Source organism: Panthera tigris, chromosome A1 (genome assembly GCF_018350195.1).
Source record: "Panthera tigris isolate Pti1 chromosome A1, P.tigris_Pti1_mat1.1, whole genome shotgun sequence".
NCBI lineage: Eukaryota > Metazoa > Chordata > Mammalia > Carnivora > Felidae > Panthera > Panthera tigris.
Window position 1 is genome coordinate 14,712,655 of NC_056660.1, and position 24,905 is coordinate 14,737,559.

Here is a 24,905-nt window from a genome sequence, read left to right on the forward strand (position 1 = left end):
TAAACTTAAAAATTTTTTCAAAAATGTGGAAAGAGCTAAATGGAACTTTTCTCTTATTGGACAAGAATATCTGGTGTATTTTCAGTATCTAGTTAGGAATTACACCTTTTTAAAAGACTTCCAAGCCACAGATTTATTCATTAACATACACCTAGTTCCTAGCTCTCACCCTGGCACATAAAAAACAAGCAGTAAATCTTTATTGCACAAAGAAGTGAAATGATTAGTGGATGCTGTTACAAGAAATCCCCACAAAGAGTTTCATAAATCCATGAAACAGATGATTACATTTTTAAAACATGACTTACAGGGTAGGTTCTGGCACTTTGACAGCTGTAATTAATCTGTAATAAGCAAGTAAGATGAAAAGTAATAAAGGTATGCCAAAGAGTTCTCACAAAAAAAGGAAGAGGTCATTGGGAAGAGTCCCACATGCAGTATTTGATGAATACTATTCATATATCACGTTCCTGCTGTGAACAAGACTGACTAGAGGCCTTCACTGGATTTAGCAAACAAGGTAAAATAATGCATCTGCTAATCTGAAAACCCACAAAGCTTTAAAACATCATTGAGTATACGGTAGTCAAGCAAATGGCCAAAAGGAAACATACACAGCAAATTGTTCATTATAAATTTGTTGAGCTCTTTGCTCAAGACTAATGCCATTTAGCTACAGATAAGACAAAGGCCCACTGAACTTTAGTTTATAAGAAGGTAGGAAACAGCGAAGGAAAGGGGTAACTTTGTCTTTATTCTGGGCAAGGAATAACAGGGGCTACTGTACAAAAAAAAAGTAGTAAAACATGAAAACTCTGTGTAAAATCTTCAGATTTATTGCATAATAAGAGTACCCATCTCCAATCATCAGAATTTTATTCTCAAGTAAAAACAGTATTGCAAAAAAAAAAAAAAACCCAAAAACAAACAAACAAAAAAATAGTATTGCAATGCCATTACTTTGAGTTCGTTACCTTCCTCCAATGGTGACTAAATAAGGAAAGGCAACGGGACTAATGATTCATTCTCTTTCCTAAATAATGCAAGAAATGTTCCCCAAACACTCACTCTTCTGTAAAAGATTTTGTCTCTGGAATCCCTGACCTAAGACAGATTGTAAATATGTAACAGTTGAACAAAATATATAAATTGTGTTTCTTAGCTACCTGTGTCATGAGATGCCTAGGACTTCCCAGAGAAAACACCTAAGTTTAAACCCTAGCTTCAAAACTCACTCACTAGGTGATCCTAACATGATGAAACACTGTGCCTCAGTTTACTCATCTGTAAAATGGGGATAATAGCAGCACCTATCTTAGGGTTCTTGTGATGACTACACAGCTAATCTATGAGACATGTGCTGGGCGCAGAAGAGGCATGCAATAACTCCTAGCCAGTATTCATACCCACAACTTGGAATTTGGGGTAGTTCTTCCTATGCAAGAGTGAAAAGAAAATACGAAAGGAAGAATGGTTTGGAAGACAATCTTCAATGACTGATGTGGAGACTCGACACCCCAGCTTCTAAGATGCTGTGGTAAGACTTACGACAATTAGCTAAAGACCCACCTGGATAATATGACACATCCTTTTAACATTTTTCAAACTCTCAACTGCCAACAATTAGATAACCATTGAAAGTATACGTAAAAAAATGCATATGCCATGGTATTATGGAAAAGAAACAGGGGATAAGAAATTGAATATACAGAAGGATATCTATGTACATTCTTAATCATTTATATATGACTATATCAAAATACTAATAGCAATAGTAAAGGTCTGAGGTATACAGTTACGGCTGTTGAAAAATTTTCCTCTTTTACCAGATGTTGTATTTGCACAGAAAAGAAAAAAAACCACTAAAATATGTTAAGTCACAGATATCAGAATCACAACAACTTCATCGCTTCTAATTTGCATAGTAATTTACAATTTGCCAGGGGCTACAATATACATGGTGTCATCTGCACCTCAAATAACCTCATGATGTACGTTGAACACCTAACATTTCTATCAGACCAGGCACCTGAAGGTTAGAAAGGTCGAGTCCTTTCCCACGATAATACAGTAAGTAAGGTCAGGGCCCCAAGGTCAATCCAGGGCTTTCCCACCCAACTTACATTTCTTCCTGTGAGGGAAATTCTGGACCAGACTGGACCTGGAATACCAGAACCCACAGCTGTAGCTGCCTTGTCAATCACTGGGCACATTGCTTTCCTGGTCTGTAAAATGAGTGTAAATGGCCCTGACTACTTTCCCAAACACATCTTGTCATAATTAGAAACAAGACACTGGACTAGCCTTTGAAGTAACCACTGGCACATTCCTCTCTGAAGTTTCCATTTTGTTTGCAGATGCTTTAAGGATCTCAGCAAGGTTCAATCTGGCACCTACACCTTCTCCCATCATAAATTAGGGGATCTGTAAAGAATATGTGCTAATAATTGGTGTCTTCTTTTCTTTTTTCTTTTCTTTTTCCTTCCTTCCTTCCTTCCTTCCTTCCTTCCTTCCTTCCTTCCTTCCTTCCTTCCTTGATCCTTTCCCTTTCCCCTCCCTCCCTCTCCCTCTCCTTCCTTCCCTCTCTCTCCCTCTCTTTCTTTTTTTCTAAATGTTTGTTTATTTTTGAGAGACAGCATGAGTGGGGGAGAGGCGGGAGGTGTGGGGTGGACACAGGATCCATCTGCAGTAACAGCAGAGAACCCAATGCAGGGCTCAAACCCAGGAACTGCGAGATCATGACCTGAGCCGAAGTCGGACACCCAACCTATTGGGTGCTCCAGGTGTTCCCTTTCTTGCTTCTTTTCTTTTCTTTTTTCTCTTTTTTCTTTTCTCTTCCCTTCCTTCCTTTTCTTTCTTCTCCGTTCTTTTCTTTTTATTTCCTTCCTTCCATCCATCCTTCCTTCCTTCCTCTTCCTTTCATCATAATTCAGCAATTAAGGCTAATAGCTTTGAAGAGTGTGGGTCCTGGTACCATATTACAGCTCTACTTCCTTGTGGGGTAGTCTTGGTTCAGCCAAAATCCCAGGGCCCTGTCTTTCCATTAGATTTCCAATATGCTTCTCTTAGGCTATGCCTTCTGCCCTAGGAGATGATAAACATGAAACATTCCCTGCTATTCCTCCAAAACCTCTCCGCTAAATGAGAAGAGCTCCCTCCTCCACCTGACCCCCAAAATCAGTTTTGTTCTTCAGTCAGATGTTTTGTAGGGGTGCTGGACATATGCTTTGGGTGCTTTAGAAAACAAAGTTACCATCTGAATATTAGGGAAGCACAAAAGAACTACCCACATATATAAATGTGTTCATATTTTTAAAGAGTAGGAAGGAAAAATTACATATTCAGAAGAATATAATTAGGAAATATGACCAAACTGATGAACATTTTTAAAAAAACCACAATACCAAGTTTGGATTCCAGCTTTTTATATTGTGATTTTTGACAACTTACGGTATAAAAAAAAGCACAGCCAAATTTGCTAAGCCTATAAGCATACCGTTCCTATGATTTTGGCAATAGATGACCCGACGAGTTTCATGCTGAGCAACAGAGATGAATTGCTCTGTGTCTAGTTAACATGCTTCTGATACTGTACATCATTCTGACTGGCTACACTGTCCTGCTCTCAGGTTATAAATAAGAGACCATGTAAATCAATCCTAAACTCTTTAAACAAAGCCACAGTAAAAAAGAACTGTTTGGTATTCGGTGAATATGAGCCTCTCTAAATAAATCTTAAACTCAGCTCTGAATGACTTCTATGTAAAACTCGTATAACACAGTTTTTATAGGCCAAAAATCAAATCCTTAGACTTCTTTTTAACTCTACTCCTAAGCTTTTTCTTTTTCTGACTCTTGGCAGAGCAGAGTCTTTTATACAAACTTTCACAATTCTTTTACAAAGAAATCTCCAATATTGAATAAATCATTAACTTGATCAACAAAGAAAGCTTTAAAAACAAACAAACAAACAAATCTCCTCATGATGGGGCCTAACACACAAAATTTGAAATTAAATGTGTTCTCCACAATAATCTCCTGGAATGCTTTTTTAAAAGATTCAGGGGGGAAACCCATAATTTGCTTCACTAGTGTCAAAACAGGGTATTTCAAATGCTCGAAGATCACGAGTAATGGATGCTATGAAGTATACATGGTCTTTCAAAACACACTACTAGTTTGGATAACTAAAAACTTCAGGATAATATGAAAATAAGCTAAGACAAAGGGAAAGACAATAATGAAATGCATGTTACTATTTCCAAAGATAGCAATAAAAGAACAGATTTCACCTGACTTCATTTAATAATATAACACCACTTTAGGGTACGTATAGTCAAATACAACCAGTCAGGTAAGTTATAGATAGAAGATCACTTTAGGGTAGTCTAAAGCACCTTTCAGTGTACATGATTTTCACATGACATCATACTAATTTCATCCTGTCAATCACATAAGACACTTAGCATGAACTTCCATTTATCAGAAGAAACTGAGGTACTATAGGAACGGAGCAATGTTGAAAGAAACCGAGCACAAGGTTTTGTTGGAAAAGTGTACTTTCCAGAAAATAATTTATTTCCAGACAATAATTGGAAAATGTTATTCTGAACTGTAATTAAAACGTAGGGAAACGCTTCAAGAGATTGATTCTTTTAAACCACAACCCTCTTCCTGAACCCAAATGGTAGTTAGACTGAGTTCAAATCAAGCTATGTAACTTGGCCAACATGCGACAGAAATAAAGACGAGAAATGAAGAAACCAAGAATGCACAACTATTCAAGCCTCTGTCTTCAATGAAAACATGACTTAATTTGTTCAAATGTATTTTGGTTTTCACCCCAAGGCTCCAAGTTATTAGGCCGCGTGAAAGCCACAGAGCTTGTTCATGAGGCAAATTTCAGTCACTAACAAAGTAACAGGAAATGACCACTGCTTACTCCTTACTCCCCTCCCTGCTACCACCAGTGCCACTGCTTTCCCGTTCTCTTCCCCTGAAACACCTTTTCCTTTCCTCTCCACCCATCAGCTTTGATGCCCCTTCCAGGAAATAGGTCCAGCCTCCAGTCCCTTGACCAGCCACCTGTTCCCACCACCATCTTTCATTCACTCAGGCTGTGTCACAACTTCAATGCTTATGTCAATGTTGCTTTGGAATCATCGTCTAGCTGTCTTCTTGTTTGACGTCCCATCTGTTATCACTCTCAGAACAGTGGTAGTATTTAACTTGTTGTGTATGTTCCAGAGTGACCTGCAAGGCATACAATCTCAAAGGATTTAAACGCTAGAATCTGGTGTTACTCCTCTGAAACAAATGCCGAGCGTTCTGTGCATCAGCAGCAATGAATTAGAATTACTACTACCTGTGCTCCAACAGAATACTGCAGTCGGCTAGTCAACAAAGAGTTCTTGAGGACCAACTGTGTGTTTGGTGAAAAGAGAGTGAGTTTAGATGTAATTTTAACTCAGGGCGCCTGGGAGGCTCAGTCGGTGAAGTGTCCGACTTCAGCTCAGGTCGTGATCTTGCAGTCTGTGAGTCTGAGCCCTGTGTCGGGCTCTATGCTGACAGCTCAGAGCCTGCAGCCTGCTTCAGAGAGGATGCCCTGCTCACATTCTGTCTCTCAAAAATGAATGAATGTTAAAGAAACAATTTCAGATGCAATTTTAACTCAAGAGGCTTGTGTTATTAAAAAATTTAAATCTTCAGGCATCCAAGGTAGCTCAGAACTTTACAATTCCCATTTGTTGCATAACTGCCTGGAAAGGTGAAACAAAAGTCTTCTTTAGATCACCAACTCACTCAAGTGGCTTCAGTGCCAGCCCTGACCCAATAAGGTCACCTCCCCTAGAAACCAGTTTGTTTCTTCTCAAAATGGACATAATGCCAGCTCCAAAAGGGATCTCATGGGTTCTGAAAATTATGGGGAACAAAGCCCAGGGAAGTGATTTTGAAAAGATCTGTGTGCTGAATTACTATGAACTAGTAGTGACAGCACAAGCCTTGGCTGTTCTACGTCCTTAAAAGACGAGCAAGAGATGAGGCGCCTGGTGACTCAGTCGGCTGAGCGTCCAGCTCCTGATTGCGGCTCACGTCATAACCTCACAGTTCTCGAGATCGGGCCCTGCATTGTCCAGCTCTGTGCTCTCAGATTCTCTCTCTCTCTCTCTCTCTCTCTCTCTCTCTCTCTCTCTCTCTCTCTCTCTCCCCCTCCCCTAGCTCTCATGCTCTCTTCTTAAAAATAAATAGATAAGCATTTTTTAAAAAAAGATGACCAAGAGGGCTCAAAAGTGATTTGAGCCACTTCAGTTTTCAAGCAGAGAATTCGTATGACATTGGGAGCGATTTTCGCCAAACAAGGCCACACGAACCTCAGTTTTTTCCATTAGGTTATTCTTACTTGGAAGGTTTCTTAGATCATTGGCTGACCTCATTTCCCTTGTCTTTGTCTTTTACCAGCTGTTATGTATCATTTTTCTCCATCTTTAGAAAGAGACCTAAGGGACGTAGTGTTCTGGTAGAAAAATAAAAGACAACCTGCTTGGCCCCAGGTAGGCTAGTTCACTTGAGCCAGTCCATATGGAAAATAAATTGTATATAATTGCATATATGTGTAATAGGGTACACATTTCTATTCTTCTCTTTTGTAGCATCTTTAACATTTCAAAAAATTTTACCAACATTAATATGAGCATATCTTCTTACTTTGCCACAGGATAGCTTTATTCTCTTTGGAATCCAAATGTCCCCTGAAATTAAACACTTACAACTGCAAAAGTGTGCTAAGATTTAGTCTTTCTTAATTTATAAATCTAATGTAAGAGATCTAATAAATTGAAGAAACAATCTCATTTTAAATGAGTGAAATTAATGTTTGCATGGCACTTTATAAGAGACAAAGTGTTTACAAACATATCATTTAATCCCCTAAGTATCATCATCACTATTATTGCCGTTTCAGACATAAGGAAACTAACTCAACAATGTTAAGTAACATGCACAGAGGTTGAGTGACAAAATGGGGTAGAAACCCAAGGATCCTGTGTTCTTTCTACTTCATCATGTTACTTCATATCAAACTATAAATTAATAGCTACAGGAATAGCTAACCTCTGCTGGGAAGTTTATACAGGTGCTATTAACCGCATTCTTTCACATAAGTTTACAAAGGTAAAGGTAAGAACTTTGCCACCCCAGTTTTACAGATGAGGAAGCTGAAGCTTAGAACAATTTCTTAAGGACTTTCCTGGCTCACACAGCCAAGAGAGCGCAGAACAGAGACTCAAATCCCAGGCTGAATGACATAAGGTGGATTTAACCACTGGGTTCTACTGCTTTCTTTTTCTTCTTTTTTTTCTTTTGAGAGAGAGAAAGAGAGAGAGAGAGAGAGCACATGTGAGCAGGGGAAGGGCAGAGAGTGCAAAAGAGAGAGAGAATACCAAGCAGGCTCCACACTGTCAGTGCAGAGCCTAATGCGGGGCTTGACCTCGAGAACCGTGAGATTATGACCTGAGCCGAAACCAAGAGTTGGATGCTTAACTGACTGAGCCACCCAGGCGCCCCTCTACAGCTTTTTGGTTGTGGGGAATATGTATATTAATTAATTGACATATAACATGATAACTTGAAGTTTATTGTAGAAACTGACAAATTGCAAATTGAAACTCAAAAAATACTAGTACTGATTATGTGTTGTCAGATAGACATAACAAAGAAATGATTACCTAATTTAGCCCATGTAGACCAAACGCTCAATGTTTACAGATTTGAATATCTGATTAAAATCATCCATATTACCCTACTTCCTTCACCAGCTTCCTCCCCATTTCTTCCAGAAAGAGTTGTCTCTCTTTGTTCCAATTTCTCCCCTCTCACTTCTTCCTAAACCCCCGACCTACATCAGGCTTAGGCCCCACTTTTCCACCCAGACTGCTCTCATCAACACTGTCAGCGACCCCTCGGTTATTATATTCAAACATCAGTTCTCAGGGCTCATCTTCCCCTCGCCATTGGCAGCTTATGTCCAGATGTCGCTGCCCTCCTGGGCACTGTCACTGCCCTCCTGAGCACTGCCTTCACCCAGCTTCCAGAACGCCTCACTCTGCTGATTCCCTCATCTAGTCACTCCTCCTCAGTCCTCTATGTGATGTCTTGTCTTTTCCTTAATCTTTTCCTTAATTTGAGAGCACTGCAAAATTAAGGCTGCTCCTTGGAACGCTTCTCTGGTGACACTCATTTCCTTGGTGAGCTCATCTAGTTTCATGGCTTTAAATATTATCTATCTGCTGACGTCTTCCTAATTTATATCCTCAGCCCACATCTCTCTCCTGAATTCCAGACTTGAATCAACTGCCCATTCAACATCCCCACTTGTATGACTGGCGGAGGTCTCAAATTTAGCACATTTAATGCTGAATTTCTATCTTCTTTGACAGCTCTACCCACAACATCTAGAAAATCACTAACACATATTAGGTGCTCAATAAAAGGGTTGCATTGAATGAATAGATACAGCACAGTCAACTGAACATGAGTCTCAAAAGCAGGATAACAGTGATATACTCTGCAACTAGCAGCTCTAGCTTCTTTAAAAGGATTTGACGTGTCAGTTACAAAAACATGGTAATTACCTCTACCCTCACACAGTCATGAAAGTCAAAGTTTCTAGATAACTAGGAATCCTATAAGATAATCACAAAAGTCATTATGTTCTGTTGTGTCATAATACGTACACATACAATAAATTCCAATATTATCCATGCTCATCATTACATGGATTCTGGAATATCTTGGCTTAATAAATAACATCTTCCAAGGCATTACTAGTACATCAAAGACAGCCTATGAGAAACAAGGTTTAATTTCCAAGCACGGCACAGTGAAGATCTCCCACTGTGTGAAAACATCATTCACAGACACACCTGCTTATCCATTCACACCACACCAGGAAGAACCTTGCTCTATCGAGGTGACTTATTTCCAAAGTTAATAAGAATTTGGTCAACTTAAAATGCTTTAATTGTTTCTCGCCTTGGGATTAGCATGGTTGGAGAAATACAAACATACTCAAATTCATTTTTATATATGCACACATTAGACTTCATTCAAAAATTAACATACATACCATCTCCATTTAAATGACAGTTAAATAAGTTCAAGTAACAAATAACTTGATGAGAAAAGGAAGGGGAAAACAGATCTGGTATTACTTATAGCTCTGACTTTTTTAAACAGCTTTATTAAGGTGTGATTTACACATTACAAATTTCACCCATCCTAAGTGTACAGTTCAATAATCTTTAGTCATAAAATTCACCCATTGTAAGTGTACGATGATTTTTAGTCAATATATATACAGTATGCAACCATCACTATGATCCACTTTTAGAACACTTTTATCAGCCCAGAAATATTCCTCACACCAGGCTGCTGTAATTCTCTGCTCACACCTCCAGCCCCAGGAACTGCTAATCTATCTATCTTTACAGATTTTCTTCTTCTGGAAAACAGATGCTATTTTTAAGGGCCTCTTAAGACCGAGACACCTAACTAAACATTTCACATATGTTGTCTCACTTAGTCCTACAATAACCTACAATAAATATGAGAGACTATTATTTGCCAATACTATAGACGATGAACTTGAGGTTCAGAGAGAGTAACTCATGTGTCTCATGAGGAACAACAGTCTCAATTATTTGGAGCCACAAAACAAATGGCTTGAATTTGAGGATCTCTGATAGATAATTAACACAATATGATGAATTTACAGAGTGCTATCAACCAAAACCAAGCAAAGAGGTGAATGGTGCTCAGTAAGGGCTTAATTGCATCACCACCTGCCATAACCCAAATCAGCCCTCCAGGCCTGACAGCTAAGGACAATGGCTCTGGCTGACTCACACCTGGGTTATAGAAGTGGAGCTTGTACTTGTCCTTAGCGCCTATTTTAAAAATTAGGGCCTTGCTACTTCTGACCTCAAAGACGCACACATCACTGTAGTCCTAATGCAACATGCACCCGTGAAATAGACAGGCACGTGGAACATCACAGACAGACCTGCATCTGAATTACTATGTCTGAAATAACTTATAAAGTCATATTCAAAAATCTGTATAAGCCAAGTTAAGAAATTATTTCTATAAGAACTGCAATATCTGTTGTACATGAATACAGAGAAAGGTTACAGTTTCTAGGTTATTTTTTAATTGGGAAAGCCATTTGATTGTGGTACAAGTACATGCCCTATAATCTACAGCTGTTCCAGCTGGAATATTAGACAATGTAGATCATATCCAATCCAATATCAGTATCATACTACCATGCTGATTTACAAAGATGAACAGTTGGCCTCCTTTCATGATAGCCCAGTGTTAAATTTAAGAAAGAAGACAATACGGCTAATTTGATATCTTGCAGCAAGAGATTCTCCTTTGTTGAATAAGTCATTGACATCAAATGATTGATGAAACAGAGAAGAGAACTTAGATGCTCTGAAATACCACACGATGGTCACTTCCCATAAGCACCTATACCTAAGCGTAACTGTCAGGATAAGAAAGGCCAGGAAAATCCATCAGAACCCTTCAGGCTGAAAATCAAGATGGAGGCCTCACTCGCACAAGTACTAAGATTCCCACCGCCTGTGGGAGCCTTGGCAGCGGCCAAGAATGAAGTCACTCAGCAGCAGACTCACAGCTCCTTATGCTTTGTGCAGCAAAGGCTGCTCCTTAGCAACCCATGTCGACAATTGGGTTTCCAAGGAAACCAGAAAGCTCAATTTATAAAACTATGAAACAAAGCAACTGTAAGGACAATATTAGACACAGAAGGTAACTCTATTCTTATCATTGCTGCTGAATTCCCACCAATGGAATGGCACAAATATTTTATTTTTAAATGTTTGAGGAAAAAAAATGTATTTTTCAAGTAAACCACATCACCCTCATCCAAGGGTGGCAAATACATTTTTAGAATTCAAATGAGGAATGGCATAAAAAATTGTGTTTTGAAAAAAAACAGATGGTTTTTGAAGGTAAAGACTATTTTTAGAATCATCTGCAAAATATAAATTCTTTCCAGATCACAAGCAGAATGCTATAGACTTCATTCCTGTATAAAACAAGTAGATATATATTGCCAGGTTTGTTTCCATTAGTTCTTGTACTCTATTATTACTATGGTCTTCTGAATAACACATTCTTCTCATGTAGGGAGTGATATATGGGAGCACAGAATGAGGGGAAATAGGAGTGAGGATGAAACCAATAAACATAGCTATTATTTATAAGCTGCATCTGACTATTCTGGGAAATCAACTGTATGTCACATGCCACCAACTGCCTTATAACTTAGAGCTCCCAAACAATTTTATAAAGGCAAATGAACGACCCATTTCTATGAAAAATTTCTCTCTCTATTGTCTGTCTCATAAGATAGAGCAGCATTTCTTTATTGCAGGGCTTTGGGTTATTTAACATATGAGCCTCCAATCCTCATCCATAAAATGTGGATGAGATTAATAAGAATTAAATGAGATTTATGAATAATAGCCAAAGCTCAACACAGGTGCTTAATAAATGCTAGTGCTGTCTTACCGACCCCCTTTTAATATATCTTGTATTTCTTGCCCCATCACACTTTTTTTAATCCATAAGACTACTTTCTTTTTCTTGAGTAAATAGAAATTGTTGCATAGACAAACCAAACGTTTAACAGAGAAAAAAATTGTGTTTTGAAATGTATGCAAAGAAACGCTGACTGAGGTAGGGTTATCAATTAGTAATGTAAAAGATGTCAGATTTCTGTTGTCTCTTTGGAATAGGTAGAGCTTACACGAGTATTTATGGGCACATTCACAGCTGTCACATACCTTTCATTTTCAAATATCATCTTTACTTCCCTAGTCTTCCTTATTGAAGGGAACCAGTGCCTGGAAACCGCAGATGGCTCAATTCTTAAAAACAATCTGAGAATTAATGCAAGTGGTCATTAGCTGAATTCCTGAAAAGCTCTGATTGCGCTTGAGTTCTCCTTCCATCTCTGCTATTGTGTGCCATTCTGATTATATAGTCCTGAGAATTCTCCCCCACTACACATACTTTAACAGAAGAAGAACTTTTCAAACCTGGCTCTCCCCAGAAGAATATAAGACCTCAAGTCTTGTACCAGTATTGAAATTACATCAATTCAAAGAATTAATGGCATAGTGCCATTCCAGATGTAAAGGAAGGTGAAAGACTTACTATAAGAATAGTATATGTTTAAATTTAGAATGGACTTAGAGGTGTCTAGTATGCTTCTCTGCCCCAGTGGGGAGATCCCCTTGTTCCAGTCCTGCTGACTATTATTCTGTTTCCCCGGTTCCTGCAGGTGCACATTCCTAACAATGGGAAATTCCTGATTCCAACAGCAGCTCTAATGGTTAGAAGTTCAGATGGCACCTGCCACCCTACACTTCACCTGGGTGACATCTACCGTTAGTCCTGGCTCTGCTCTTTGAAGCAACATGCTCTAACTTGTCTACGTCTTGTACACCATGCCCTCTCGGATGTCTGACGATGGTCATCCTGCTAAGAAAGAACGGCCCAACACCTAGATTATAGTTCCTTCTTTCATCTCTCCCTAAGAAATTTTAAACAAATCATTTAACCCTCCTAATCTTATCTTTCTTGCCTATAAAACAGATAGAACAATCCTCCGATTGAGGGCTGCAGAGGAGGGGGAAAGAGAAAGAGAGGAGAGAGAGGAAAAGTAGGCAGAGGAGTAGAGAAAGTGGCACCACTTACTGAACACCTCCTGGGACTTCTCCAACCAGCCAGTGAGGTGCTCACTGTGTCCTGTCCCATTTTACAAATGGATACAACTAGGGGCACCTGGGTGGCTCAGTCAGTTAAGCATCCCGCTTTGGCTCGGGTCATGATCTCGGGTTCATGAGTTCAAGCTGTGCGTCGGGCTCTGTGCGGACAGCTCAGAGCCTGGAGCCTGCTTTGGACTCTATGTCTCCCTCTCTTTCTGTCCCTCCCCCACTCATCCTGTTTCTCTCTCTCTCTCTCTCTCTCTCTCTCTCTCTCAAAAATAAGTAAACATTAAAAAAATTAAAAAACAAATGGATACATCTAGGCTTGCCTAGGGTCACACTGCTATTAGCTCTTAACCACTGTGCTTTATGTCCTTTCTGTATCTCATGTTCTTCCTCAAATTGTAACATATTGAGTACACACAATATTTTCCAGACCAAACAATCCCAGTTCACCGACTATATAACTATGATTCAAGAATTTTCAGCAATCTACTTGCACCCCCTCTGGATGCACACTGGCTTGCCAACGTACCCCCAGAAACAGATCACTGAGACATCTCTGTAACTGTTTACTATGAGGGTATTAAGTACCAACCACTTTGCCAGTGCTGGAGAAAGCAGAGGTGAATAGACAGTCCTTGTCCTCAAACACCTAAAAATCTATTAGCGCAGAAGACATGTAAATAGGAAGAAATAATACTTTAGGGGCACCTGGGTGGTTCAGTCGGTTAAGCGTCCGACTTCAGCTCAGGTCATGATCTCGCGGTTTGTGAGTTCAAGCCCCGCATCGGGCTCTGTGCTGACAGCTCAGAGACTGGAGCCTGCTTTGGATTCTGTGTCTCGCTCTCTCTCTGCCCCTCCCCTGCTCACACTCTGTCTCTCTCTGTCTCAAAAATAAAATAAAATAATTTTTTAAAAAAGGAAGAAATAATACTTTAAAAAGTGCTACATGAAAGCCATGAGGAAGGTGTAATGGAAGAAAGTGGAAGGGGCTCCAGCCAGATGTAGTCAGCACTGTAAACACAGACTCATCACTTGGAACAATGCAATGAGACAGCCAACCCCCTAGAGCCACACGCTTTGCCACACGTGTCCCCCTGGGTTTGCCTTAGCAAGTCAATTATACATGGTTGGCCCATTCTGGTTAACAAATCCATGTCATTTCCCCATAAATTAATGTCAAGCTATTGCCCTAACCAATACTTATATAACTGATACTGGGGACATAAATATAGAGCTTGCAATATCACAAACATTAATATGATTTTGCGTGACCCGTCATTTCGTGTGTCATAATCATCTGATCCTCTCACTAACCCATACATCAGTAACATAACTACTATGGGCTGAATGTTTGTGCTTCCCCCAAACCCATATGTTGAAGCCCTAATTCCCAATGTAGTAGCATTTGTAAGTGGAGCCTTTGGGAGACAGTTAGGTTTAGAGGAGATCATGAGGGTAGAGCCCCCATGACATTATAGGAAGAGAAAGAGACCCAGGAGCTTCCTCTCTGTCATACAGTGAGAAGGTGGACACCTACAAGACAAGAAGGGCTTTCGCCAGACACAGAATCTGCTGGCTCCTTGGCCTTAGACTTTCCAGTCTCTAGAACTGGGAGAAATAAATGTTTGTTGTTTAAGCCACCTAGTCGATGGTATTTTGTTATAATTGTCCCAACTGACCAAGACAATAAGCCTACCAATTATGTTTTCTTTAGGACAGAGACCAAAGTGTGTTAAAAAGCATCTGAACAATGCTCACAGGACGGAGGCTTGCTGTATGCAGCTGAAACCCCTCCAAGTGCAAAATGATGTATTTGTACTAGTTGGTATGGGTTCCTCAGTTGGGCAGGTCCTCCCACCAGTCTCTCATCTCAGCCATGTGAAAGCCATGACATTTTATCAAATTACTAAAAGTGATCCACAAGCTGAATCTACTGACATGTTTTTTCAGGGTGTTTGAAGAGATGAGCTATCTGTAAACGAAGCATCTGAGACTGGAGTAAGTGGATGGTAAGACACTGCAAACTGCAAGCCAAGTGCTGACGGAAATACAAAGTCAGGTCACTTTTGGGTAGAGTTCCCAAATGGCGTTATTTTGTGGAGACCTAAAATATTCTGATATCAAACATTAATAAGGTTGCTAACTTACGCAGACAAAAAATCAGGCTTGAATTTTGTGACTCTGCCTTTTTACTAGGTCTTCAAGAATGCATCCCTCTAGAGAAGCACAAATCAAAAGCTCACTGAGATACCACCTCACACCAGTCAGAGTGGCTAAAACAAACAAGTCAGGAGACTATAGATGCTGGTGAGGATGTGGAGAAACGGGAAAAATGGGAATCCTCTCGCACTCTTGGTAGGAATGCAAACTCGTACAGCCTCTCTGGAAAACAGTGTGGAGGTTCCTCAAAAAATTAAAAATAGATCTACCCTATGACCCAGCAATAGCACTGCTAGGAATTTGCCCAAGGGATACAGGAGGGCTGATGCAGAGGGGCACTTGTACCCCAATGTTTATAGCAGCACTCTCAACAATAGCCAAATTATGGAAAGAGTCTAAATGTCCATCAATTGATGAATGGATAAAGAAATTGTGGTTTATATACACAATGGAATACTATACGGCAATGAGAAAGAATGAAATATGGCCTTTTGTAGCAATGTGGATGGAACTGGAGTGTTGCGCTAAGTGAAATAAGTCAGTCAGAGAAAGACAGATACCATATGTTTTCACTCATATGTGGATCTTGAGAAACTTAACAGAAGATCATGGGGGAAGGGAAGGGGAAAAAAATTACAAACAGAGAGGGAGGGAAGCAAACCATAAGAGACTCTTAAATACAGAGAACAAACTGGGGGTGGATGGGGGTGGGGGGGAGGGGAAAGTGGGTGATGGGCATGGAGGAGGGCACCTGTTGGGAGGAGCACTGGGTGTTGTATGGAAACCAATTTGACGATAAATTGTATTTAAAAAGAATGCATCCCTCTATAAATTGTGACTCATCATATTTAGGGAAGGCTGTGTGGAGAAGACGAAACTGCAAGGCATGATGACACTGACTCTGAGAAAAAGGGCACTTCGTCAGCGGGAGAAGGTAAACACACACAAAAATAGGACACATCATCCAAACACGTGTGTGTCTCGCTGGAGCGGAGGAGCCCAGGTGTCCCATGGCTGGCGCTGAGGCCACAATAGGGCGGTTGTGGAAATATCTCCACTGTTACTCTGCAGGCTTCCAACAGGTCCCTGATGTGGAAAAGGACTATGTGCAAAATAGAGGCTGATGTGGCAGCTCAAGACTAACATCACTGGTCGTGATAATGGAAATGAAAAGAAACTTGTGCATGAGGACCTAGAAAGGCTTAGGAATTGAACAGACAGGATAAGTAGAGAAATGGAGACATTAGGACAACCCCAAGTTTTGGGACGCCTGGGTGGCTCAGTCAGTTGAGCGTTGGACTTCGGCTCAGGTCATGATCTCACGGTTCGTGAGTTCGAGCCCCGCATGGGGCTCTGTGCTGACAGCTCAGAGCCTGGAGCCTGTTTTGGATTCTGTGTCTCCCTCTCTCTCTGCCCCTCCCCTGTTCGTCTTCTGTTTTTCTCTCTCTCAAAAATAAATAAACATTAAAAAAAAAAAGACAATCCCAAATTTTGAGAACTGGAGAAGTACTCAAGAAGTGGAGAAGAACTGCTCAGTACTAACAAGGGCAATAGGAATATTCTACTTCTTAAAGCAGGGGAAAGGAACTGCCATGATTTTAAACACATTATTCCAAGCATTGAAAAAAGGCTCCATCAATAGTTGGAGATACATAAAAGGAAAGCAAGAGATCATTAATGAGGAATGGGGGTGGGTTATAAAATATATATATAATTATAAATTATAAAATATATAAATTAAATATATATAAATATATAAATTATAAAATAAGTAAGTCCTAAGGATTTAATATTCAGTATGGTGACCATCCTGTCTACAATACTGTACTATATATTTGAACGGTGCTAAGGGAGTAAATCTTAAAAGTTCTCATCATAAGAAAAATAATTGTAACTATATGTAGTGATGGGTGTTAACTAGACTTACTGTGGTGATCATTTCACAATATATGCATTTATCAAATTATTATCCTGCATATTATCCAAATTATTACACCTAAAACTAATACAATGCTACATCAATTATATCTTAATCAAAAAATACTCTAGAGAAGCTTACTATTTACAGGGAGGTTAGTATGAGTGCTTTTGTAAAATAAATAATCACTAATTTTCCTTATGCCCATATCTAGATTTTCAGATACTGAATTTATATAAAATAGGGCACAAGTTTAAGTAGCTTTGGAGAAAGGAGTCCGTTAAAGCAAAACTTCTTGTTGGGTTCTAGATAAGCCTATATTTATCATGGGAAAGAATGACTGTCCAAGCTTTTTTAGGTGTAAGATGTTCTTGGCAAGCTCTGACTTGCAATCTTACTCCGTGGTGAATAAAATCTCTTTCTTCATTTTGTGAATATCAATTCTTAGTCATTTAAATGAGTCATACATCTCTAGTCAGTTGCTTATCTGGTACTATTCCATGTCATCTGGTGCACATTTGTTAATGGACTTATCAACCAAAATTTCCCTTTTACTCATTCAAAGAACATAGTCCAAGATTAGTTTAGTGAGAGCTGGTATAAAATAAAAGCGGGGGGGGTGGGGCACCTGGGTGGCTCAGTCTCTTAAGTGTCCAACTTCAGCTCAGGTCACGATCTCACGATTTGTGAGTTCGAGCCCCACACTGTCAGTGCAGAGCCTGCTTGGGATTGTCTCCCTCTCTCTCTGCCCCTCCTTGACTTGTGCTCTCTCTCTCTCAATAAAAAAAGAGAGAGCACATTAAAAGTTATTGATTTGTGATATTCCACATGGAAACAATACAGTCATACCTTATCCAATGCTTGGGGAGCCAGCGGTACTTGGAAATTCTGGATTTTTCAGATTTTAGAAAAATAGGACAGTACACATATCACACACTACTTGTCCCTGACAGTGGCATCTGAGGAAGTTTCCCACGATCCGCGATCATATTAATAAGTCTTCAGTGACATGTATACACATTTACATTAGATGGGAGAAACAGGACTATAAAATAGCCTCACCTCAACTGGGGTCAGGTTTTGTCAACAAATGAGTAATGACAAAATTCCTGTTTCCACAGATTTTGGGGTTTGGGAATAGCAGAAAAGGGATCATGGGCTTACACTTAAGGTGACTCAGAGCTCACAAAAGAAGGAAGAAAGAAAAGGAAAATCAGACCTAACTAGCTTGTGGGGGATAACCAGCAGTAGGTGGGGAGGCAGAAAGGAAAGCCAACAGATCAAAGGAAAAGCATAAAAAACAAGACAATATGGCATCAGTGAAGATCAAAGTAGGAAGATCGAGATGGAACTGTTAATGTCAAAAATCAAAACATGGAATTTAGATAGAAACTACACAAAAAAAAAAAAAAAAAAAAAAAAAGAAAGAAACTACACAAGAAGCTTCTAGTCCATCTTGGGTTCTCCCACCTAGGTCTAGGATATTATAAGGAAATAGTCAATAGCATTTTGAATCTGATGTATCAGTTTCCTTTGGTAGTCTAAAATTCAACTACAGTTGGCCCTTGAACAATGTGCGGGTTAGGGTTTCTGATCCTTGCACAGTCAAAATTTTTTCATATAACTTTTGACTCCCCCCAGACTTGCTACAAAGTCTCCACCCTACAATGGAGCAGAAGCCTTACTGATAACATAAACCATCAACTAGTACATAGTTTGTATGTTATATGTACTGTGTATTGCATTCTTATACTAAAGTAAGCTAGAGAAAATAAAATGTTATTAAGGAAATCATAAGGAAGAGAAAATACACTTACAATGCTTTACTGTATCAGTATTTTATGTCACCTGTTTATAAGATAAATCATCTGTTAGCACCTACATCAATACTGTCTTATGTGATACAAAATGTTATAGATTATACATATTACTAACATTAGTCATCCAAAATGAAAAGATAATGGGGCACTTGGGTGGCTCAATCGGTTAAGCATCCGACTTTGGCTCAGTTCATGACCTCACGGTTCGTGAGTTTGAGCCCCATGTCGGGCTCTGGGCTGACAGCTTGGAGCCTGAAGCCTGCTTTGGATTCTGTGTCTCTCCCCGCCACCCACCCCTCTATCTATCTATCTATCTATCTATCTATCTATCTATCTATCTATCTCTGCCCCTTGTCCGCTCGCTCTGAATCTCTCTCTCTCTCTCAAAAATAAATAAACATTTTAAAAAGACCACCATCAAATATTTTTTTTAAAAATGAGAAGACAATATGAAAAAGAAATTCACATTTATTTACAGGTATAACAATTTGTGCATTGATAATGAAAAAGCAAGGATATATTTGCTTTATGATAGCCTAGTGTAATCAACATGATTGCCTCCAGTAGCCTAGCCTATACAGTGATGAATTAATTGTTATACAATTTTTATGGCATACACTATTGCAGTCAAATTCATAATACAGTTTTGGAAACACTTTTACTTTTTTTTTAAACCACTTACCTGTGAAGATAGGCCTACACCCAGTTTCTCCAGTTAGGAGAGAAGCATACTGTATGGTCATGTAGCAAAATTTTGAAACAGTAAGAAAACTAACACATATTAACTTTATATGAAATAGCACTCACTTTATACCTATGTCATGATAGGCTGTCCCCATCATACAAATCTTGCACATGATGTTCTACAAGATGAATACTCAGCGATGAGGAAGATGATGCAAAAATGTCTCATACGGTTTTTGCCTGATAGGAGGTGGAAGGGGAGGCAGGAGACGCAGGCATACTTAATGTAACTTTTTGGAAATACGCTTTAACTTCTGACTTTTTCACTTTCGCATTTCTCTGAGAATGTTTCTATTTCATACCAATCCTTCTTCCCTGTTTGCTTTAGTTTCAGTGCCCATATCGTAGAAGGGTCCACATCATAACAGAAGTCAAAAGCGGTCTTGAGTAATTGAACCCTTCTGCCAGATTGTCTAATGTCAACTTATTTTCCGGCCCTGCTTCTTCTATGTCCTCTTCCTCATCGTCTGGTACTGGTTCCAAACCACTCATCTCCATCGGGTGGCCTTCTGTTCATTCCTCTGGTGTGATGTCTATTAGCATCTGAATTTCTTCAAGATCCGTATCTTGAAACCCTTCACCCCCTCCCCTAGCCTCTTCTGCTACATCCACAATCTCTTTCATAATTCCTTGATAGGCTCTGCCATAAATCCTGCAGCGTCATGCACAACATCTGGACACAGTTTTCTCCAACAGGAATTTATTGCTTTAGGCTTGATAACTTTCACAGCTTTTGCTGGAACAATAACGGCATCCTCGATGGTGTAATCCTTCCAGACCTTCATGATGTTCTCTCTCTCGGGGTTCCGTTCCATAGCGTTGACAATCCTTTCCATACAGCACAGTGTGTAATGAGCCTTTAAGGTCCTTATGACCCTCTGACCTACAGGCTGAATTAAAGACACTGCATTTGGGGGCAAAGAGACCACTCTGACAACACCTTTAATGTTGAACTCATGGCATTCTGGGTGGCTTGGGGCACTGTCTACTAGGAAAAGAACTACAAAAGGTAGTCCCATACTGTCCTGACTTCAGTGACAAAGCATCGATGGAACCAATCCAGAAAAAAAATAGTTCCTGTTGTCCAGGCCCTCTTGTTGGACAACCAACTGGCAGCTGGTATTTATCTTTTTCCTTCAGGGCTCAGGTGTTAGCAGCTTTATAGATAAGGGCAGTGTTGATCATAAACCTGACTGCATTTGCACAAAACAGTAGAGCTAGCTTATCCCTTCCTGCCTTAAATCCTGGTGATCCCTTCTCTTCCTTACTAAGACATATCATTTGTGGCATTTTTTTTCAGAATAGGGCCCTTTCATTTGCATTAAAAACTTGTTCAGGCAGATATCCTTCCTCCTCAATGATTTTCTCACGGGCGTCTGAGAACTCTTCGGCTGCCTTTTGGCCTGCACAAGTCGCTTCGCCCGTCATCGTGACATTTTTCAAGCCAACCTTCGTTCTAAAATTACCCAACCGTCCTTTGATGGCATTACATTCTTCAGCTTTAGACCTTCACCTTCCTTTTGCTTTTTTCAAATCGTTTTAGACTTTTTAAGTCTGCCTTTCATATAGTAATCCTGCACCCACATAAAAGCTGCATTTTCAGCACAACGTAAGAAGGTATTTCACAAAAAGTACAAGGTTTTAGCACCAGCTGGCATAGCCACAGTAAGGACTTCACAAATTTCCTTTTCTTTTCTTACAATGGGTAGAGATTGTGAATACTGGCAAACATCCTATAATGCAAAGGGTAGCCCCTACAACACAGACTTACTGGGCCCAAAATGTCAATCGTGCAGTTAAGAAACCCCACTTTAATGAAAGTAACCTTTAAGAGAAAAAATATATAGAATTAAAGAATTGTTAATATAGTGAAACCAAAACTCAATTTGACTCAAGTGTATTTTCCTTCAAATCATTCCTTTTTCCTAACACCACATTAAGACAGTCTACTATCATAAAGCCTTACAAAAATAATTTGAATTTTGAAGATCCAATCTCATTACTTAGTGTTTTATTAAATAACTTTTTGGCCAGACCATAAAAAGATCAAATGAAGCAGAAAAAGACACTCAAAGTCACATACGGAAAAAATAAATAAATAAGTATGCTGAAATCTATCTACTTAAGGAGACCACCAACAGTTCAAAAGCATGCAAGGCTAATGGGTGGCTTTGAAATGCAAATTCTCATAGTTCCAATTTAAAAGTCACATTCAGAAAACCTAAAAGTCATATGCAGAAATGGCATTCTTGGCAAGTTTCATTGTTCTAGAATTCTAACCTGTGTCTCCATGGAAAGCACTGAGAACCACTGTTTCTACTTCCTGTTCCCACCCTCACCACACAAGCACACAAAGGTCTTACAATCTACAAAGGATAGCATTAAGCCAATCTCACTTCTTCCAGGGAAAACAAGAACAATCATTCAACTTAAGTCAAAAGACTGTGGAAATTAAGTAAGGAGATTGACTTACACAGGCATTCCTCAGAGAAAACTTTGTTTTCCTTTAACATTCCATTTGCTCCAGTCACCTGGAGTAAGGAACAACGATGCCACCAGATGAAAATGGCTTGAAGAGAACTGGTAGCATCCTACCAACAGCAGGCCCTGGGTAAGCATTAGCTAAAGAGGGTGGAGAGGCTTGCAATGCGCCCTCTCTAGATAATCTTATCTCCAGCATTACAATTTGAGCAATTACTTAGACATGTCATTTGTCACTTAAATTCTCTAAAAAGTGCATACAGACAAGCCATTTTCCCCAGACTCACTGTATCCAGAAGGCCTGAAGGTGTCATCAAATGCCTCCTCTCCCAAACCATGAACGGTACAGTTACAGTTCTTGGTTAAGACCACCAGAGGAGAGCACAATTTTCAAATCTCACTGCAGTGGAAGTTGGCAGAGGCACTAAAGTTACTAAAATATTTTCATATAAAAAGAGTCAAATCCATCTACTGGGTTAGACAAAAATCTGAGCCAGATGAACCCCAGCTATCCATCTGGCATTTTCTCTTCTGCTTTCCTCACTTTGCTTCCCTGCCCCGTGTGGACAGAAGGGAATACAAGTAGATGGCTGCAGTTAGAGAAAGACAACAGTTTCCTCAGAAACCCAACTCCTAAGGAGTCAAACTTATGGTTATAGGGAATGAATGGGCTCTGACCACAAAAGCTGTTTGTTTAAAAATCGTTTGAACATAAGAATCTCTGAAATCTCCGTTGAATTCCCAAATCACCTGCTCAGTGTTTAACAGTGCGCCCACAAACTGATATTTAGAAAGTCTTTATGGAAGGAAGTGCAACAAGTAAACAATTAATTCTTCATTAGGCCACAAGGAAACATCTTATTTAAGGAGGAGAAGGCTAGGCTATTTTAGCAGATCAAGATGGTTGCCTCCAGCCCTAAATAGTCTCTGTCAAAGCCTTTAAGTCCTAGGTCAATGACCTCAAAGCGTGAGAAAATTGTCTAAAATATACTGAAAATTTTTAGTTTGTTTTCAATTGTCCCATGTGTTCAAGTCTTTGTAACTTTTCTTCCATCTTATGATTAAATACTCTGCTGGGTCCCTTGTCAGCTCAACTTCAGTGCCCTAGTCTGGCAGATCAGTCTACAGAACAAACAGAGAGGCATGCACTATCCAGATGATGATAATGAAAATTTAAATGGCTTGTAATAAAATGTCTATTGCCTATGCTGCCAATTAATGACCATGCAATAATCAAAACATAGGTGCTGTAAACTTTACAAATTTGAAACATGGAAGGTTGAACACGGAATAGATTCTAAGAAACATACAATTGTAGTATTCACATCCTAGCCAATCTGCAATGTCTGCCCATAACAAGTAGATGATCCATGAGACTCCTCTAGAAACAATATTTTCCATTTTTTTTCCTCATTCCTTTTTCTTTAATTCAACAAATATTTATGAAGGACCCAAAATGTGCCATCCACTGTGATATTTAGTATCTGGGCTTCTTATCCCTTCCTTTGGTCTTCTTAAGTGGGGATGGGAAACTTGTTTCTTTAAGATGCTCTGTGCGTTCTAGTAAGCATAGGATTAGTGAGATATTTTTGTTGTCTCCAAGTCAACAGGTGCATTTCCTCCTGGATTTCTCTAAATTTCTTTGTTGTTGTTATTTTTGTAACTAATTAGAATGTGCTAGAAAAGCACAGAGATAGGTCAAATTGAGACTCCCCTTTCTCAAAGAGCTGTTTATCAAAAGGAAAACTAAATTCATTGGTCTCTTGGCATTAAAAATAGATTAAGGCAGACACTTCGGATTAGACTATCACAATGGAAAAGTCAAATAATTCCTGAGGCTTTCAAAAACATAATGAGAAATGTTGGTAACATTTACAATTTTTCCCTGGCAGAATGAGAAGCGTGAGGAAAAAGACCACATGCAAGAACCACCAGACGGTAGCCAGGAGCACCTCCTTCCATCTCCTTTATTCCCAGACAGTTCATGCTTCTTGGATTTAGAAACTGGACTCCAAAGGACAACAGCTGCATGTACAACTTTTCAAACAGTTGATATATATCACTGGGCACACAGGAATCAAACCCTACAGAAATCTTCACAAAATTTTTATGTATAGTCTACTGAAAGAAACGGTTAAAAAGAAGAGGCAAGAAAACGACTTGAGGTTTGGGGGAGTCTTCTGAGAAGAATCGCTAAGCTGACAGCATAGAGGTGGGAGGAACTTCTAAAGGCTGGGGATAAAAGCCCAGGTCTGGAAATAGTTACTCTATTTCAAGATTTGTCCTGCAGAACTGTACTTTACAAGAAGTTAATTACACTTGTGAAAGCGACAATCATTCTGTGATTATCTATGTTCCCACTAAATCCCTAGTAGAACAAGGGATCAGTGTGTCACGTTAAGAAAAATGTAAAAACCAAACAAGGTACAAAAACTGATAAGAAAGCAACAAGCCAATGCAAAACAGTCTTCACTACTATTGGTTATACGGCATCTAGTTTAATTTTTTTAGAACTACTCCTAGGATATATTTACATATATCACTTTCCTGTCAAATGCTAACTAAAATTATCATTCCATTCTCAAAAAAGTCATGTGATTCTATAAATCAAGATAAGACCTGAAACCAAAACGACCCTACAGATATATACCACCTGTCAAGGAAAACAAATGTCTTATTGTCACCTTATTGCCAAAGATAAGTGATTAATAACTAATGTTTTCTTTAAGTATCCACTCTTAAACTTAGATACTATAAATATGCCTGAGGACCCCCCAAAACAATATTTTTATCAATATTTTAAAATAATGGCTTTTACCTCAAAATTATGTAAATAAAATATACTGATTTTCTTTTTCCCTGGGAAAAGTCTGAAATAAAATCCTACATGCTCTAAAAGTTGTTTCTGGATACTTTTACCTTTTATATTTAAACACATTTATATTATGAAAAAATCAAATGATGCAAAGCAAATGA

At 39.2% G+C, this 24,905-nt stretch overlaps 1 protein-coding gene and 1 long non-coding RNA gene across 4 annotated transcripts in view; one reads left to right on the forward strand and one right to left on the reverse strand.

The window, feature by feature from the left end:
- DCLK1 (doublecortin like kinase 1) overlaps positions 1–24,905 on the reverse strand; it is a 334,659-nt gene that overhangs the window by 266,292 nt on the left and 43,462 nt on the right. The window lies entirely within an intron of this gene.
- On the forward strand, positions 10,804–24,468 carry LOC122230572. Its single transcript, XR_006207569.1, has 6 exons — positions 10,804–10,833; positions 12,374–12,424; positions 14,757–14,865; positions 15,003–15,113; positions 15,819–15,900; positions 23,822–24,468. It is a non-coding gene; the product is annotated as an uncharacterized LOC122230572 (long non-coding RNA).